Source organism: Agelaius phoeniceus, chromosome 11, assembly GCF_051311805.1.
Source record: "Agelaius phoeniceus isolate bAgePho1 chromosome 11, bAgePho1.hap1, whole genome shotgun sequence".
In the NCBI taxonomy this organism is placed as follows: domain Eukaryota; kingdom Metazoa; phylum Chordata; class Aves; order Passeriformes; family Icteridae; genus Agelaius; species Agelaius phoeniceus.
The window spans coordinates 19174428-19191610 of record NC_135275.1 but is presented as its reverse complement, the minus strand read 5'-3'; the positions used below and the strand labels follow the sequence as shown (position 1 = coordinate 19191610).

Below are 17183 nucleotides of genomic sequence, written 5' to 3'. Positions count from 1 at the left end.
TTTGCATTGTTAGTGTAGGCTTCTGAGCCAGATTGTACTACAGAGCACACTGATGTGTCTTCCCCTGAGGTATGGAAAGATCTATGTGTGCTAAGCAGGTGTTTTCGTTTGTTTAATTGGAGCTGAGTTTAGCACAATATTACAGATAAATGAATTACACATGTTCAGTAATTCATAGAAAGTGAGTGTTGTTTTGCTTAGACACTTGTCTTCGCATCCAGGTTTGCAGGGAGAGCGTGCTGGCAAAGCGGACTGAGGGCTTTTAAAAACAAAAAAAATGTGTGTGCTTGAGCAGAGCCTGATGTCTGGTTGCTAAAACAGCAGTAACTATTTCACCTTTGTTTAAATCGTAACTTTGTACATTTAAATAGTATCCTGTTTTGACGAACTACAAAACCACAGGTCTGAAAAAGAAGCACACAAGGCCTGTGTCAATAGTTGGTGGCATCTCTGGGCAGGAAGTTTTGGGGTGACACACGCTGGTTGTGACGACACCAGGGATGGAGAGACCTGAGAACCACCCAAAGGGCTCTGCAGCTTCTCTGGTGTGCAGTGCCCAGAGCAGTGAATGCACCTGATGATGACTGGTTTGCTTTTACCTGTAGTTTTTGTTACTAGTTCCTTTTTTCATCTCACTTTTTATTGGGCATCCCAGGCTCAAGCTGCCACACCCCTTGCAGCGGCACTGCAGGGTATCAGTGCCCTTGTCACCACTGATGGGTCTCTCAGCAGCAGGACAAGATCCCTGGATGCCAGGAAAGCCTCCCTGCCAGGAGGAGCACAGAGGATGTGCTGGCCCTGCTCTTGCAGGAGCAGCGAGCGAGAGCCACGGGCAGCTCAGAGGTGCTGCCTTTCTCAAAGGATGAGCAAAACCCGTCGCTTCTTCTGGGAGTAGTCCCAGCCCTTGGCCAGCTTCCAGATGGATAATTCAGCTTACCCGAATTTCCTCTGCAGATTCAATTGTAAACTCTTGTCTCGCTGTGCCCTGCCAGCGCTGTGTGTAACTGTGCTGTGCAGCGTTCAGCAGTTGTCATGTGCAGCCCCACAGCCCATGGAGTCAGAGGCTCTGCAAGTGAAAGGTGGTTTCAGAACTTGGGCTGAACTCTAGGGAAGGTATTGTTTGTGCCTTTTCGGTTTGTGCAGTGCTTTGGAGCAAGCTTTTGGATTAAAGGTCTGGTTGGAGTGTAGGTCAGTGCTGGCAGTGTCAGCTTTGAGAGTGATTGTGAGAAGTGACTTATTCAGCAACATCCTTTCCTGTGGACATCCTCACCTTCAAATCTTCTGATAAGTGAAATTAAGGCTGTTTAGCTGCATTCCTCATTCATCTAGGAATTAGTTCATGCATCACCTGTAGAGATCTTGTGTATATTCCTTTCCACCCATCAGCAATAGTTTCCCACCAGCCTCCTACCAGGTCACTCCTCTCCATGGGCTAGAACTCACTCCTCTCCATGGTCTTGTATGGCAGGAGCTGCACTGACAGCAAAACCAGCAGCCCTGGCCCACACAGGTACCCATTTGGGAGCTGTGCTTAGCAAAACCTGTATCCTAGGATGGATCCAGCAAGACATCAACCTGGCTTTCTAAAGGAAGCCAAAGGCACGAGGGGAGATGGTCTGTGATCTGGGAAGTGCTCCTGAATCCTCCTGGTTAAATGGAGCCACCACAGTAAATCACAGTTGGAAGTGAATTGGAAGAATTTAAAACTGCTACTTCTTTGAGGCTTTTCCTGCTGCGTGCATCAGTATGGGATTGTTCTGCAGGAGGTTCCTGGGAATTAATGTGTGTCCAAACCTGGCAGTCATCTCAGAAGGTTGTGGCGGGGTAATCTATAAACTTTTAATTATATATATATAGCTGAGTAAGTAGCTTGAAATCTCTTTAAACTCTTTGTTCATGAATGTATATTAAAAAGTGCCCATCCCACATGCACACATGCAGACACACACACCCTCTTCCTTCCTTCCTTCCTCGTTTTACACCCACTTCCAGCAAGGCTGTGGCTTGTGGCATCCGTCCTTGTGCTGAGAGACGTGGCCAGAACTCCCCACGGGGGTGGCCCAGCCAGGGGCTCAGCTGGACTCTGAGCCCCCCTCTGCTGTCCTCCCACTGTGTGTCCAGTGTCACAGGACAGTGCAGAAGCTGTTGACTGTGGCTGTGTTTCCCACTTGTTGTGCAGCCCTTTTGGGAGGTTGATTCTGCAGCTTCAAACACTTTAATGAGATGCAAATTGTTTGTGATGCTGCCTTACTAAATGTATTGTAATTTTAAAATCATTTGCTTGTTAATTGTATTTAAATAGCTGCCACTTAGACAAGCAGAAAGTTTCCAGAAAGATAAATTGGTTGGTTTTTTTTTTTCTTTTTTACTGTGTTTGAAAGCAGCCCCGGTGACTTTTCATGGCTGCTTTGGTACAGCACATTCCAAATGGCAGCGTGCCCTGGCCTCACTCAACTCCTGCTCCTCACTCTTCCCTCAAAGCACAAATACCCTGTCTGTCACCTTTCTGCTACAGAACCACAGTCCCCTCAGAAGGTGGCACAGTGGAGTGAGTGGCTGGACACGTTCAGAGTGAAGATCACTTACATTTCCCTCCACACAGCCAAGTCGGATCAACCTAGGTCAGATTTTGGGGTGTGTGATTCAAATGCTGCTATTCCTGTGCGTACAGGGTTTGAAAGAATCCTGAAAATTTGGAGGATGTAAGTCTTTTGGGATCTTTGAAATTCCCAGCCCATTTTTGTGTGGATATCTGACTGCTGGGCAGCTAAGGCGAGGTCACCTGTCCTCAGCAACTTCGGGGCTCTGTCTTCTACATGTTGGATAAAATGGCAAAGTTTCTCTTGGCTTCAGCTGAGCAATATGAGGTTCCTACTGACCTCAGTTCAGCTTGGTTTAGAGCTGATTTTGATCCCACACCGTTGCTAGCTTTGGCATGGAGCAAGCTACACTGTGTCATTTGTATTTTATTTGTGTTTGAAATACTGTCCTGGAAAACGAAAAATAATATTTCCATATCAGTTCATTCTTCTTGCCCTGGCTGGAGGATCCCACCCTGCCAAGACTCCTGACTCTTGTTTTGCAGCTCCTCTGTGTTCAGCACTGGGCCCTCATTCCCATCCTGCCTTGTTTTCTCAGTGATGTCTCATATTCCCTCTGTTTTCTGTTTGCATCTTTGTTGTGCGGCAGGATCAGTAATAATGGTTAATAATTAGCAGCTCAATAGCACTCTTCACCTTCAAAGCAATTTTAGGCATTAAATCACTCAGTTCTGCTGGCACTATTACAATATTGACTTGTTACTTCACCAGTGTCATTGAGGCAGCAAAAGCTGCGTTTTTATGGAGGGCAAAGTGGGGTCATTTTTTTTTTTTTTAAGAGTATAAAATTGGCAAAAAATAAAATTTTCTCCTAGGCTGACACTTCGTTTGCCAAATTTCAGCATAGAGCCAATTTTTAAAGCTGAGTAATAAACACCTGAAAAGTTCTGGTTTATAATGGCAGTGCTGAGAAGCCATTAACTGAATGGCTCCACTATAACACAAGAAAACCCTTAAACTGTCGAAAAACCTGTAGAAACTGGACAGAGGCTTAGCAAATGTGAACTTTGCTGTGAGTCTGGAGCTGAGAGATGCAAAGGCAACCTGTGGAGACTGGCAGCACAGATCATGAGGTGTGTCCCTTGTCCATCACAGGGAAAATGGTCCTTTCCCAGGTGTGTGATGGAGCCAGGAGAGCATCCTGTCCCAGGTGAGCATCTCTCCAGGTCTCTCCAGCCCTGGGGAGGAATGTGAGGAGGAGCAATAGGGCTGGAGCTCCAGGGGAGCAGAGAGCAAAACCTGGACAACAGGAAAAGCTTGAGCAAGGAAGGAGTTGAGGGATGCAAGGTGGCAGAGGGGATTTGGGAGGAAATGCCCTGGGGAGGGATGCAAGGTCAGGAGCCTGGCAGCAGCAGCTGCTCCGGGGGGGGCACTGGAGGGACACCAGCAAGGTGGCACCAAGCCCTGCTTGGCTCGTTCTCTCCTGGGCCTGTAGAGTATTTCTGCACAGATTTTCCTGGAAGTGAGGGCAGCTCTGCTTGCTTCTGCCTGTGACCTGCAGCTCGCTGGCAAACTTGGATGCAAATGCCACATCCCAGACGAGCATCATTCGTGCAGATGGCCGGGTTCAAGGTATCAAAAGGCACCTCCCCAAGGCAGCACACACAGCCCGTGGCCAGCTCGGCCCCTCTGCCCTTCCCAGCACAGGGGGGAAGCCAAGCTGTAAGAGCAATGTAGTAAAACAGCAAATTGACCAGTAAAAGAAATCAGTAAATGAAGGGAACAGCTATTAATATGCCAAGCCAAGATGTGTAATTATACCCTAGGACTTTTCCAAACTAATACATGTTAAAGGTGTAAACCTATTAAAGGAGAGATTTTTCTGTACAGGGAACTTACGTAGATAGAAGGATTTACACTGTATTTTATTCTTGTATTATAAGGTATAAGGAACATTTGAGCAAATCCAGTCATTCCTATTATTACAATATCATACGTTTTCCATACCATTTTATGCAGTTCTTCAAAAACTTTGGCACTAATTCTCTTTATATTGTTAGGAATTTTCTTTTAAAAACAGAATTCTTTTTCTCAAATAGTTAATTAGATTTTGAACTTCAAATACAGTACTTTTTTTTTTTTCCTCCCAAGAATAGGGGTGTTAAATCCATTGTGCTGGCCAAATTACAGTTTGGATAGTTACATTCTCTCTGCTTAATCACCCTGCAATTTCAGTCGAGTGAAGGATTTGTGCCTCAGGTGTCCTGAATTCCTTCAGGGCTCTGTGTGGTGAAGTTGCTGCCACCCTCCACCCCAGAAGCTGATGAGTTTGAGGGCAGAGATTTTTTGTCTCCTTCCAGAGATCAATTTTTGTAGTATTCCTCTCCTGTTACACACTTTGCAGTGAGTTTGTGCTTTTCCAACCCAAAATCTTTAGACTCGTTTGAGGGATTTGTCTTGCTACAGGAAGCCAATTTTTTTGTCTTTAAGGGACCACAGAAAAATTATTTTATTTACTTGTTTATCTTTTGCCGTGATGGGTGCAGCAAAGGAGCAGGTCCTGGCTGCCACACCACATCCTCTCCAGCTCTAAGACCTGCTGCCTCTCAGCATCCTCTCTTTTCTTGTGGCTCAGGAGAGGGGAGGGGAAAGGATCAGAATAAGCAGCAGCTGGATTTGGATAGGAAATGTTGATGGATCATAACCCTTGCTCAGAGACAGGAGCTGCATTTGCCTGGAGAAGGGAAGCAGGAGGGAGAGCCCTGTCCTTGAGTTGGGGCCAGTTTATTCGGAATGAAGGGATAGATGGTGGCACTGCGCTGTGAAGGGCTGAAGTACAAAGGAAAAGCCCAGAGTAGGCAGTGAGCCCTGCTTAGCGATGCACAAAGGCCTCTGAGCCGGTGGGATGAGCCCAAGGGACCGGGAGCAAAGTCCTGTGGCCGGGCTGTTTGCTCAGCCAGCGCGGCTGCCGCTGTCTCGCCCATGTGAAACCAGATGGGCACCGTCAAAATCACTGCCGTGGCCAAAGGCCAGGGGATGGCTGTGCTGAGGCTGGGGCTTCTCCTGCCCTGCAGCCTTGATTTCCCAAAACAGCAACACCTCCTCCTCCCCTCCCGTTCCCTGTCCTGCTGGGCTTAGTGAGGGGCTGCTGCTGACCCAGAGACAGCGAGGAGGAGGAGGAGAAGCACACTCTGTAGCATCACAGGGTGGTGATCACGAGGACATGTCCTCACCAAGCCCTGCTTCCTAAAAAGCTCTTTTTCCATATGCATTTGATTCCTAGAGTCACTGTGCTTTTTCTAGCAGGAGCAGAGATCCCAGTGCTGCTTCCAGAGTCCATCCCTGTGTAGCACCAGCAGTGCCACAGCTTTTCTGTGCACTCCTATCTAACACGAGGGCTGTTGACTAAACACCTCTTTAGGAAATAATTTGGGTTGTTTTGTTGTTGCATGTATCAACTTAACTGTTCTGCTTTTTAAAGAAGAGAAAAAGCTTTTCCCTTGGCTGCCTTCTTTAAAAAAAATAAAAATAGCTTTTGAATATTGGAAGAAAACTTGGAACTGTGAGCCAGCTAAATAAACTGTATCATGAAACCTTAGGGACCACTGAAATGGGAACAGTGGCCCATTACTGCTAAGAAGGTGTTTTATTGAAATACATTGAAAATACTCTCATACATGTTCCCAACAGAGTGAGTGAAAAATGACAATGCCCAGTGGTGATAGAGGATGTTCTCACAGGAGTACCAGAATACAGAACTCAGCACTTCTGGACTGTGAGCACAATGGTTTGATAGGTGTTACTACCTAAAGGGACCCATAGTTAATCAGTTTTATTGTAATTTATATCTCTGGTGATACATTCGTGTGTGTAGGTTGAGTTGTTGTGGAAGCAGACCTGGGTTTTTAAAGAGGATCCTTTGTGAGTGAGGTGAAGCATTAAGTCTCCTGATGAGAGAGGCAGATTACCAGGAGAGGGCAGTGCTTCCAGCAGTGCATTCCACACCAGCCCCAAACCGGGGTGATCCAGCCCAAAACACCCAGCTGGGGACCCTGGGGTGGCTCCAGCCCTCCACCCGCCTGCCTGCACTGGGACGCTGGGCAGGAGATGATCTGGGGTGGCCAGGAGTTCACTGGTTAATACTTAACAGGCAAAAATGTGTTTGATTGACATTTGTTTTGTTGATGTTTCATTCTGTGGTTTTTTTTCTTACCATGGCAACTTTAACATCACGACAAAACACCTACTTTTCCTCTCGGAGCCATCGCTGTTGTCATGCCCAGTGGGTTATTTTGGTAGACAGGGCTTGTTCTTTTCAAGTGGAGGTGTTCCCATCTCCTACCAGATACCACGATACCACCCCCAGTCTTTCCTGTCCTAAGAAGGTTTTCTCTGTGTGAACACTGTGTTTCAACCCATGGCAAAAAAAAAAAAAAAAATTAAAAAATGGAGTTTTAGTGGAAACTGCAGCATTTCCTCTACTGTACGTGACATAAATGTCATCTCACATAATTAAGGAAAGTAACTGAGAACAGTTAGTGGTGATTACCTCTCAATATATTGTGTACTTTGGGGCAGAAAAATAAATTATGAATAATGCCCAAGCATACATGGAACAATTTGCACACTGTGTTGTGAGTGATGCAGACCTGCTGGTAGAAGAGTGTGCTAATAAATTTTACTTTGTGGCGGAAACAAGAGATTACAGTTTATTAGGAAAGGAGATGGCAATTTATTAAGATCAATCAAATATGAATGCACAGCAAAAATGATGCCATACTTATTTATTTATTTATCTAGAAGCATGGGGGGGAGCAATTATATAAAATTTGTTGTTTACCTGTGATGTTTGATTCATTATTAATATTTTTATGTTTAGAGGGAACCATAATTTTGCTGAAATGTCTTCCATAACTCCTGTACAATCATATTCATAACTCACCTGAATGTTGACACATCCTGCTGTGTATATATAAATTAACCAGTAACACTGGCATTATAAAATGATGCATTAAATGAAGATGTGAATGGTAATTTAAAGCATGCCATGAAGTGAAATTTAAACCATTGTACAACACTGAGAGGATTTAAAGAGCCTTGTTCATGCAGAATTTGCAGGGCCACTAAGAAAAATGACAGTTTCACATAAAAAAAAAAAAAAAAAGAAGAGTAACAGAGACACAAGGATTACTGAAATGTTAATTGCTTTGGCGTTCTGTTTTGTTAGACACCATCAGCCTAAAAATCACATTTCTGCCTGCAGATATTTTACCATGAGGGCATTAGCTGAGATTATTAAAAATGACCCAAAAAACTGTTTACTTTGTCCTTTTTCTCAGCACTTTGTGGGTTGTAAGTTTCACTGTTTCCTGTTTAGTCAGTTGTTTTCCCCATTTGTTTTTGTAGGTCTTTCAAACAGCAACAAGGGAAAATGAAGCATTCTCAAAACAGGAAAATATGATTTAACCCCACAAAAATGGGCCTGGGGATCCAGGAGTGGGAATAATATCCGAGATGGCCTCTTTCCCTCAGAGCTGCAAACAGCAGTTTGGTTTTTCAGCAGCCCATGGCTGCAGTCCGAGGGCTGAGCAGGGTTTGGCACTTGCCCGTGCCAGGCTTGGCGTGGCCCCGCTGGGCGGGTGGGCTCCTCTGTGCCACAGAAGCACAGGCACCTAAATCCAGCTGAATTACTCCCAAATTTCTGTTTGGGAAGCAGGGCACAGGATTTGGCCCACTACCAGCTGCCAGAGTGCAAAGTGGGACCTGTTTGGCCGTGCCTGCTCAGGAGAACGTCTCAAGGACTAAGTGCAGATGTATTGCTGTTTTAGGTAGAAATTGCCTCATATTAGAACTAGACATAAAATTGACTCATTTGGGGCAGGTTGACTCTGGTTGGAGAAGATTGCACTTTGTGGATGTCTTTTCTTTTTTTCTTCCCTGCCCTGCAGGCAGCTGAGGCTTTTCTGTAGGCAAGTCTGAGGTCTCTGCATGGATAGGTACCTGCAAAAGTCTGTGAATAAAGTGTACATGTAAAATAATGGCATAGGAAAATCATTTATTCCACTATACTTGTTGTAATTCATGATCTATTCCTCTCACTTGGACCTTAGAGCTTAGTATCCAGTGATAATTTTCTTTCACCTAGGTAAAAGATACCACCACCTAATATGGATCAGATCCCATGGGCACACAGTGCCAAATAGCCATCTAGTCTGCCACGCTCTCTCCCAGTTATTTTTAATGTATTACTTTATGTGTTCTGTTTTGAATATCCCTGTCTGATGGTCTCTGTCTGTGATGACTCTTTGTAATTGAATGGAATTAAAGTGGGAGTTTATGGTTCTTCTTGGTCTTTTAAAATATTTTGCTGGCTTAGAAATGCATTATATTTCATGGTGACCTTGCTTAATAAGTGCTACCATCTCTGTTACTAAGGCTGAAGTTTTTAGCCCAGAGCAGATGTTGGCTGAGCTTGCAGGTATGAAGCTTTTATATGAAAGGGTATAAAACGCTTTAAAAATACGGCTTGCAGGTTCTGTGGCCAGCACTCAGTGCTTAGACAGCACCTTTCAATTTTCAAAGTGTTTTGCAAATATTGGTCTATAGAAGATCCTGAAACAAGTCATATTATCCCTGTTATGCAGATGAGGAGGCAGAGATGTTGGGGCCATTGACTGCCTTGAAATGGTGCAGGCCACTGCAAAGCCAGGCCAGAAACACTGCAGACTGAGCTCTCAGAGAAAGAGGCATCCTCAACATCAGAGACTTTAAAAAATATCTAGAGCCACCAAAATTCCTAGGTGGCTTGCCCAAGACTCAGGAGAATTGTCAGTGCCAGAGCCAGCGCTGCTTTTGCTTCACATGAAGCTCTCACACAGCTTTGGGCTTGCATTGACACATTACACTTTTTCTTTGCCCCTGGAAAGAAGAGAAATGCCTTGAGCAAAGTGGTAGGCTTCATAGAATCCCCTTTTTTTATAAATAGAGTAATGCAGAGCTTGGCTCACAGGTGTGTGATGAGCTGGTGACCAGGACAGAAGGAGGGCACTGGCCTTGGATTGAGCTGTGTGCCTGGATATGGTGATACTGGAAAATAAGAATTGATGATGTGAGAATAGGATTGAGGCTTGTCTGGGTGAGAAGTTTCTGCTGAGGAAAACAAGATGGATCAAAAGATTTCCCAGCTAGGATCTGTAGAGCATCCCCTGATGATCTGCAGAGACTGCCTGGGCATGCAGCCCCCTGCTCATTTTGGCTGCAGAGTTGGTCAGGGTGTGTTAGCACTCAGAGCCTTCCAAACGCTGCTCCTTTGCCGTCGGGGCTGCTGGGAACGCTGCCACAGCAACTCTCTTAGAAATACAGCAGGAAGGAGGAGGTGGTCCACAAGAGAACTGTTGAAAAGTTTAAGTCTGTGTATTCTGTTGTGTATTTCCCAAAGCAATCCAAGTTCCTCGAGATTACTTTGAAGTCCAGGACAGGAAGGATTTCTCTTAAGCACAGGTGATAATTATTACTAGCGTGTTGCATGCTTTATGGTTTATGTTATTGCTGAGCTCCCGGTGTGTCGGGGGCTGTGTGTGTACGTGTGTGCTCAACTCTGCACAGATATAACACGGATAAGTCCTGGCTGTTCCCATGCCCTGTCTGTGCTGACCTGCTCAGGGCGTCCGTGCCCCTTTAAGAGGCAGGCACTTTCTGATTCATGTAGGCTGTTTCTGGCAGATTTAGGGTCTTGCAAAAGATGCCCTTAGTCCCTTATTAAATATTCATAAGAGGGTGGGGTCACATTTTTGTGACCTGAAAAAAATCCCATTAATAAATTTGTTATCTGACACGAAAACACTTTAGGGTGGAAAGCAATCCGTATCGCATCCCATTTAACATCAGATCACAAGTTGTCAGTAAATTGGGTCCTTTGTCTTTGCTTCTTGTGAGGTTCTTCAGCAGCATCACTAATGGGGCTATTGTCTGACAGCCCCGACTCCTGCAAATAACGGGAGGTTCTGCTGGGAATGGTGTAGGGCAGCCTCTGTCTGCTCTTGTTCTTGCACGTGAAGTAACCGAGGAGTTACTCTCTGCATCAATTTTGTCTTCAGAAACTATGTGAAAAGGTAAAAAAACTGTAATTGAAATAGGGGGGAGAGGTTTTACCAAATACTGCTGCCTGAGATGAAGTAGTTGGACTCGATGATTTCTGTGGGATACAACTCAGCATATGCTATGGATGGGAGCTTTTTGGGGAAGGGAAAAAAGGGCACCAGGTCTGTGGCAATCCCTGGGTTAGAGAGCGCACAAACAGGGGATCGAGTTTGGGTTTCGTCTGGACAAGCGTTACTTGGAGCTCGCCCGCCTGAGTTTGTGAAGCTTATTCTGAGTGAGGCGTACCGCACGTTTGAGAGGTGCCCCAGACCCAAACACAGCGGCTTGGGGTGCACGGAGGTCGAGGCTCGGCTGCCGTAGATGCGTGTGGCCGTGGATGTCCCCGGGCAGGGCTGGCAGGGGGGCTCGGGTACCGCTGGTCCCCAGGCACGGCCGAGGGAAGAAGGGGGAGATGCTCCCCTTCCGCCGCAGGCCGGGAGCTCTACCCCGCTTTGGTGCACACTCCGGTCAGAAGCACCTTGTGCTTGTTTCTTTTATTATTCTCCGTTCTATTTTCCGATACCGAAATCCCGGGGTTGTGCGGCAGAGCTGTCGGGCAGACAGCAGGAGAGCGACAGCCACTTTCCGCGGGAGACGGGAAAGTTGCGGGGCGGGCAGGAGGCTCTCCCCCGGGGCGCAGCGAGCGCGCTGTGCCGGCGCTTCCCCCGCCCCGGGGTCCGGGGGGGGTGTCCAGCCGGCGGTGCCCGGGCGGGGGGCGGGGGCGGCCCGCGGGGCGCCCCGTTCCGGGGCGGGGTGTGCGCGGCGGCGCAGGGCGGGGCCGCGCGGGTGGCGGCGCGGCGGCGGCAGCCCGCGAGCAGCGCGCCCCGCACTCCGCCCGCGCCCGCGGAGGCTCCGCACCGCTCCGCGCCCGCCGCTCCGCCAGCCCGCTCCATGGCCCGGCGCGCCGCACGCCGCCCGCCGCCGCCCAGGTGGGTGCCCCGCGGGGGGATCGGGGGCGGGAGGCCCGCGCAAAGTGGCGGAAAGAGCCGCGGCGGCCTGGAGGAGCCGCGCGGTCCCGGCTCCTCCGCGGGAGGAGGAGGAGGAGGAGGTAGGGAGGGACGGCGTGTGCGCCCCGCTACTCGCCGGGGTTTTTTAGAAGTGATGAGCGGAGCGTGTCGCCTGGCGCCTGTCGTGACAGTCGCGGGTGCGCGTAGTCGGGCGGGCTGTGCCGCAGCGCTGGAGTTGGGAAGAAGAGCGAGGAAGGAGGGAAAGTGCACGGAGCCGGATAAAACACAGTGTCAGGTTTAAATGTCAGGAACCGGGATCGCTGAATGGATTCGCTAGTCAATTTACCAGGGGGAAATTAAGTGAGTGAGCTTTGTTTTTGACATTGACTGGTGCTGTGAACCCCGGCGAAATGGATGTAACGGGATCTCGGCGCAGCCGGGCTCGGTGTCAGCGTTGCAGTGCGAGTGAGCTGAAATTTCGAGGGTGGTGGTGGCGGGGAGGAGGGAACCCTTAGGAAGTGGGTGGTAAGTTTAGAGCAAAGTGCATATACACTCTTCCTCTCTGCAATTAACTCCTTCAAGGCCAGCTTGTTTCCGAAGGCGGTGAGAGTTGCGACTTGTCCTTGTGCTGGTGGCAGGGAAAAGCCCCTCGGCAACGCGACACTGTCCTGTCGGTGCGTGTGCCGGCGTTCGACACGTTACCATTTCATATTTTTAAATAAAAACAAGTTTGGTGGCAGGAAGTGTGAATCATTCAGGGTGACCAAGATCTGTTTATGAAAACCAAACGGTTGGATTTATTCTAGCAGTGAGTGTTGAGTTGTGAACTACAATAAATCGCTGAAGTTTATTTCTAATAAAAAGTGACTTGCGTATGCTAGTTTGCTTTTTTATAAATAAACTTAAATGTTAAAAATCTTTTCTTTTACTCTGATCATAGCTGATTCTCATGCCTGATGCTCCCGGGCCCAATCCTGGAATGCCTTGTGCATGTGCAGTAGCTGTAGTAGGCGAGGAGGCTCTTTACCCTCCTCTCCCCCCGGAGCTGTAAGCACCCTGCCTGCTAAATTATTTTTTACCAGATCGAACCCCTCGTAAGTGTGTTTAATGTGCAGAGCTTTCAGGCATCTCGCACATCTTTTACACCAAGTTGAAAGGCATTTCTGTTTGCTTCTAAAAGTCACGGCTACAGCACATGTGCACATGTGCGTATGTCATTAGAGTGTGCTTCTGTCTGGTAAAGAAATGGCTTTTGTTGATTGTATATTTATTGTAGTAGCAGCCTAGGAAGTCTCTAAAAGCAGGCTCTGTCCTCTCCTCGCAGCCAGCGGAAAATCTGCTGTCAGAGGGCTTTCAGTGATCTCCTGTGGCTACGTCCAAAAAATTTCATTGATAAGGCTGCAGAGATGAAACCCGAGTCCTGCCTGAACAGAGTAGCTGCCTTGGCCTAGACTGTGATAGAGCTGAACTGCAAACTGATTGGTCTGACACTTTATAATCAAAGTTGATTTATTGTTCATTAGTAGTGCATTAGCCCTTTCAGGCAAGACAGTTATTTGTGTAGTGGCCTGTCAAACAAAAGACCGCTAGCACCTGTCATTTCTAAACCATGAGATAAGCAAGCAGATATTAAGATAATGCAAATAGGAATACAGTGGAATGAGGTAAAGTTCTAGCAATTTCTCTGTAAGAAATATTGTTTTATTTAATGTGCTCATGCTTAGCAAATAGAGGAACTGGATTATACAGTGAAGGGGTTCCCCTGCACCAGGACCGACAGGAGGAGAAGGCGCTGGGAATGAGCTGGGCGTCCGTGGCTTGTGGTTTCAGAGCACCTCGGAGGTGAGGAGGTACTTGGGGCAGATAATGAATTGGGGAAAGCCAGTCACTGATACAGAAGGAAGATGTAAATGCTGTTTTGTAGCCTTAATTTAATTTTGTTTGATTTTGGTTTTAGTGTGAGAGCAAGACTTTTTGTGCTTTTTTCCCTGACTCCTTCCTCCTCTTCCCAATGGACAGATGTCATAAAAGGATGCTCTTACTGGCAGGGGTTAATTATATGAAAACTTGATGACATCACAGCAGAGCTGTGAGAATGTCAAAATACATCTGCTGCCATATTCAGACATATTGCTCTCCCTCCTCTCCCCCTATATCAGCTCCCCTCCCCTCTCAAAAGGGAATGATCTCATGACATAAAACAGAAAACAACACAAGTGTCAAAAGAAAACAAAATTAGTGAACTTTTGTCTGCCACCATAGAAACGAGGATTAACTTATGTTATTCCAGAGCATGGAATGGAGACTATCTGCATGAGGATATATAGTGTATTGTCTTCTGTGAATTTTCATTTGACAGGGATTTTGGAGGCTGTGATCTTAATTAAATCTCAACTGACTCAAATAATGCATCTAAAGGCATGCAGTGTTGCGTAACCTTGCTGAGTTGGTAAACCATAAATCATCAGAAAGCTTATGATAGGAAGGGCTGCTTTGAAATTTTTTTTGTTTGCTACAGTTGGTTTGTTTTTTTTTCTGAGTCTTGTTTAACATTCAATTTACTGTGCTGTGCCATTGTGCCCTCCCTTTTCTAAGCACTGTTATTTTTGCTTTAAAAGAAAAAAAAAAAGCTCTGAGACATGCTCTGACCAGTCACTCAGCTGAACTAAAGAGAAGTCATAAATACAATGGGATTGACAGGGAAGAAATAAAATCCCTGCGCTGTTTTTGCAGGGACCTCAGTGCTCAGAGGAAGGTGTGGGTGCCTCACGTTCTTCTGGGGCTGAGTGAGCCCTGCACACGTTTTAGAAGTGTAGCTCTTAACCCCACGCTGAAATTGGTGCTGGGGTGTGAACAATGATCAGACCCCACGGTAGAGGGGTCACAGATGGATGATTGTACTGATGGACGGTGGGCTCTGATGTCTGCACGAGGGGAGTTGGTTTTAGTTGTGTGCAAGGAAGAAAAGGGTTGCAACAGTTGTGTGGAGAAGGATGAAATGGATCTTTAGGCGTTGAAAGCGAGGTAGGGCAGTCAGAGCGATTTCTTGTGCACCGTTTTAACCTGACAGTGCTCAAGCACCCTTGTTGCTTGAGGATGAAGTTGTTTTTAAAATCCTGAAATTATTATTTCAGTACAAAATGCCTTGGTTTCTGTGTCTGTGATTACATGCTCCAGCAGCTGAAGAAAGGTAAGGGGAGAAGGATTTTTACATTCAGAAGTTTAAGGAGTTCCAAAAGCTCCTGTGCTTTTCTGCGCTGTATTTCTTAGTCTTTTAGAGCTGCTGTAGACAAACGTGAGCTGGGAGGACACAGCACTTGGATTTACTTTCTATAAAGGTTTCTCAGTAGCAGGATAACTAACTGGTGTTGTTTTTCTCCCCTCTTTGCTAGGGAAAAGTGGTAGCAGGGGTAGTTTTATCAACACCTGCAGAACTAGATTGTGGGAAAGTCCTGACACCATAAGCTAAATTTGTTATTGTTTGGTGAAAGGCTTGGCTGGTTTTAAGCAGTTTGTTTGTTTTATTGAAAGCAGAACTGCATTACTGGAAACTACTTTGCTGTAGTTCAGTTAAAATGTTCTGTCCTGTTTTGTTTTTATAAGGTGCTTACTTGTTCAGCTTCGCTTTCCAGTTAAAAGGAAAGGGAAAAAAATCCACCATATACTCATCTGCAGATTGAAGTGGCTGTGTAGAGATTGGGAGAGAAGCAGCACTGGCAAATATCTCTGCCCCAGCAGCCTTTTTTTCTTCTATTTTTTTTTTTTTTTCTTTTTAACCTTTCCAGTGCGGTTTCCTGCACTAGCAGGAGGATCTGTAGTCTGTATTGAAGTTGAATGAATGTTATAGAACCCAGACTGAATATTGAACAAATAAGTGGAATTGCTAATTGTTCTGTGCACTAGTTTCGGACGGATTTGCCTTCATTGATTAGGTAAGATGCTCTGTTATTTGGGAGGGACAACAACCCCTCCTCCCCAAACTGACAACGGGTTTTAATTTTTAAGCTTTATCTTGCCCTTAAATCTGAAACATCATTGTTCAAATAACTGAGAACAAGGTAAACCAACAACATCAAAAAGGTCGGCTTCTGTGATTTCTCAAGGGCTTGTTATTTTGTACTTTCCAATTCTATTTGATGTCTTGACAAAACAAGATGACACAAGGGAGAATACATTAAATTTTGATTTTCATCTAACCTGTTACAGTAGTGGCAGCTTAATTTCTTTTACTTTTTACCGAAGACGGCTTTTTGCACAATTACTCTAATTGCCACACCACTTTATGAGAAGGTTTCTTTGCGGGTTTCCCATTTGCCTTGATTTTGTGAGGCATTTTTTTGAACGTGCTTTGACCTTTAACACGGCGAGCTGGCTGGTTGGAGTGCGTCTTCATTAGAAGTAAATCAGTGAATGGCAAAATTGTCAAAGAAGCAACTGATGTTTTCTCATTAGAATCTAATTTGCACCGTTGTGCTTAGCTGTGATGTTCAGCTGTAGGTGTCTGCCATAGGTGTGAAAACCTGCACATTTTTAAGCAAATAAAGTTTACAACTGTTACCAAGGCGTCACTTGGAACCAGAGTGGCAAAGCCAACCCGAGTGTTTAAGCAGAGCTCTGGTTTGTGTGGGAAATAAACAGCATGATTTAACCAGGTGGATTTTTTTTTTTTCCAAGAATCACTAATTTTTTTTTTCAACTGGCCACGACACTGTACGTCATCTCAAATGCCCTGGGTTTGAAGAGCAGGCAGCTATGGATTTGATTCTTGCAGGAAAAAATAGCCAGGGATGTAGAGGGGGCTCATCCTTCCTAGAAATCTGTTGGGAGTTGCAGTTCTTTAAAATCTGCCCTAAGAAAAAAGAAAAAGAAAAATCTCCTCTGTATAACACTTCCCTTTCACTCACATGAAATTCTGGGCATATTAAGTGTTGCTGGTTCAATCATGGTCTTTTATTATTTAATTAAGCTCTCCATAATGTATGTATGAATTAATACACAAATGTAAGGAGACTGACACCATGATCATTCTCAGTATATTAAGGGTGTTTGGGAGAGAGGGTTTCAAAGGGTTTTCAAGGGCTTTAGGGGTATTTTGGATGTTTCTAAGCAGGATTGCTTTTGGTTTATTTGAGGCTTTTTTGGCAGAATATGTTGATCTAACATTTCCCTTCCTAAACTCTGGAAAAAAATGCAGGGTTTTTTTTCCTTTTTTTCTTTTTTTAGTTTTAAAGTGAATCATTATAAAATCACCACTGTTTCAAACCATGTACAGCAGGTTATATAATTTTTCCCTTCATGCTAGAGATGGAAACAAAAATGGTAACTTTTTAAAATGTGAAAAATTATTATGGTAATCTCAAGCTTAAAATCTCACTCATCTTTTTAAAGGGGTATTTGGATGTGTGTGTGTATGTTCTGGTTTAGTCTCTATTTGACAAATGTTAGATGTAGAAAGGATTTAATTTATGTAAACTTTATATTTTTATGCAAATTAAATGGGTATTTATTATAGCAGAAACAATTATCCTGGCACTTAGTGAGAAACCTGGTATGCATG

General features: G+C 45.5%; 1 protein-coding gene across 14 annotated transcripts in view; it reads left to right on the top strand.

Annotated features, from left to right (window-relative positions):
* The window catches only part of FOXP1 (forkhead box P1), a 376781-nt gene that overhangs the window by 278686 nt on the left and 80912 nt on the right, over positions 1 to 17183 (top strand). Inside the window, exon 1 of one of the 14 annotated variants that reach the window (XM_077184575.1) lies at positions 11477 to 11608. The exons of the other annotated variants lie outside the window; for them this stretch is intronic. The gene's annotated coding sequence lies outside the window, so the exon portion shown is untranslated. Of the gene's footprint in view, positions 1 to 11476; positions 11609 to 17183 lie in introns of those variants that run through there. 14 annotated transcript variants of the gene reach the window in all.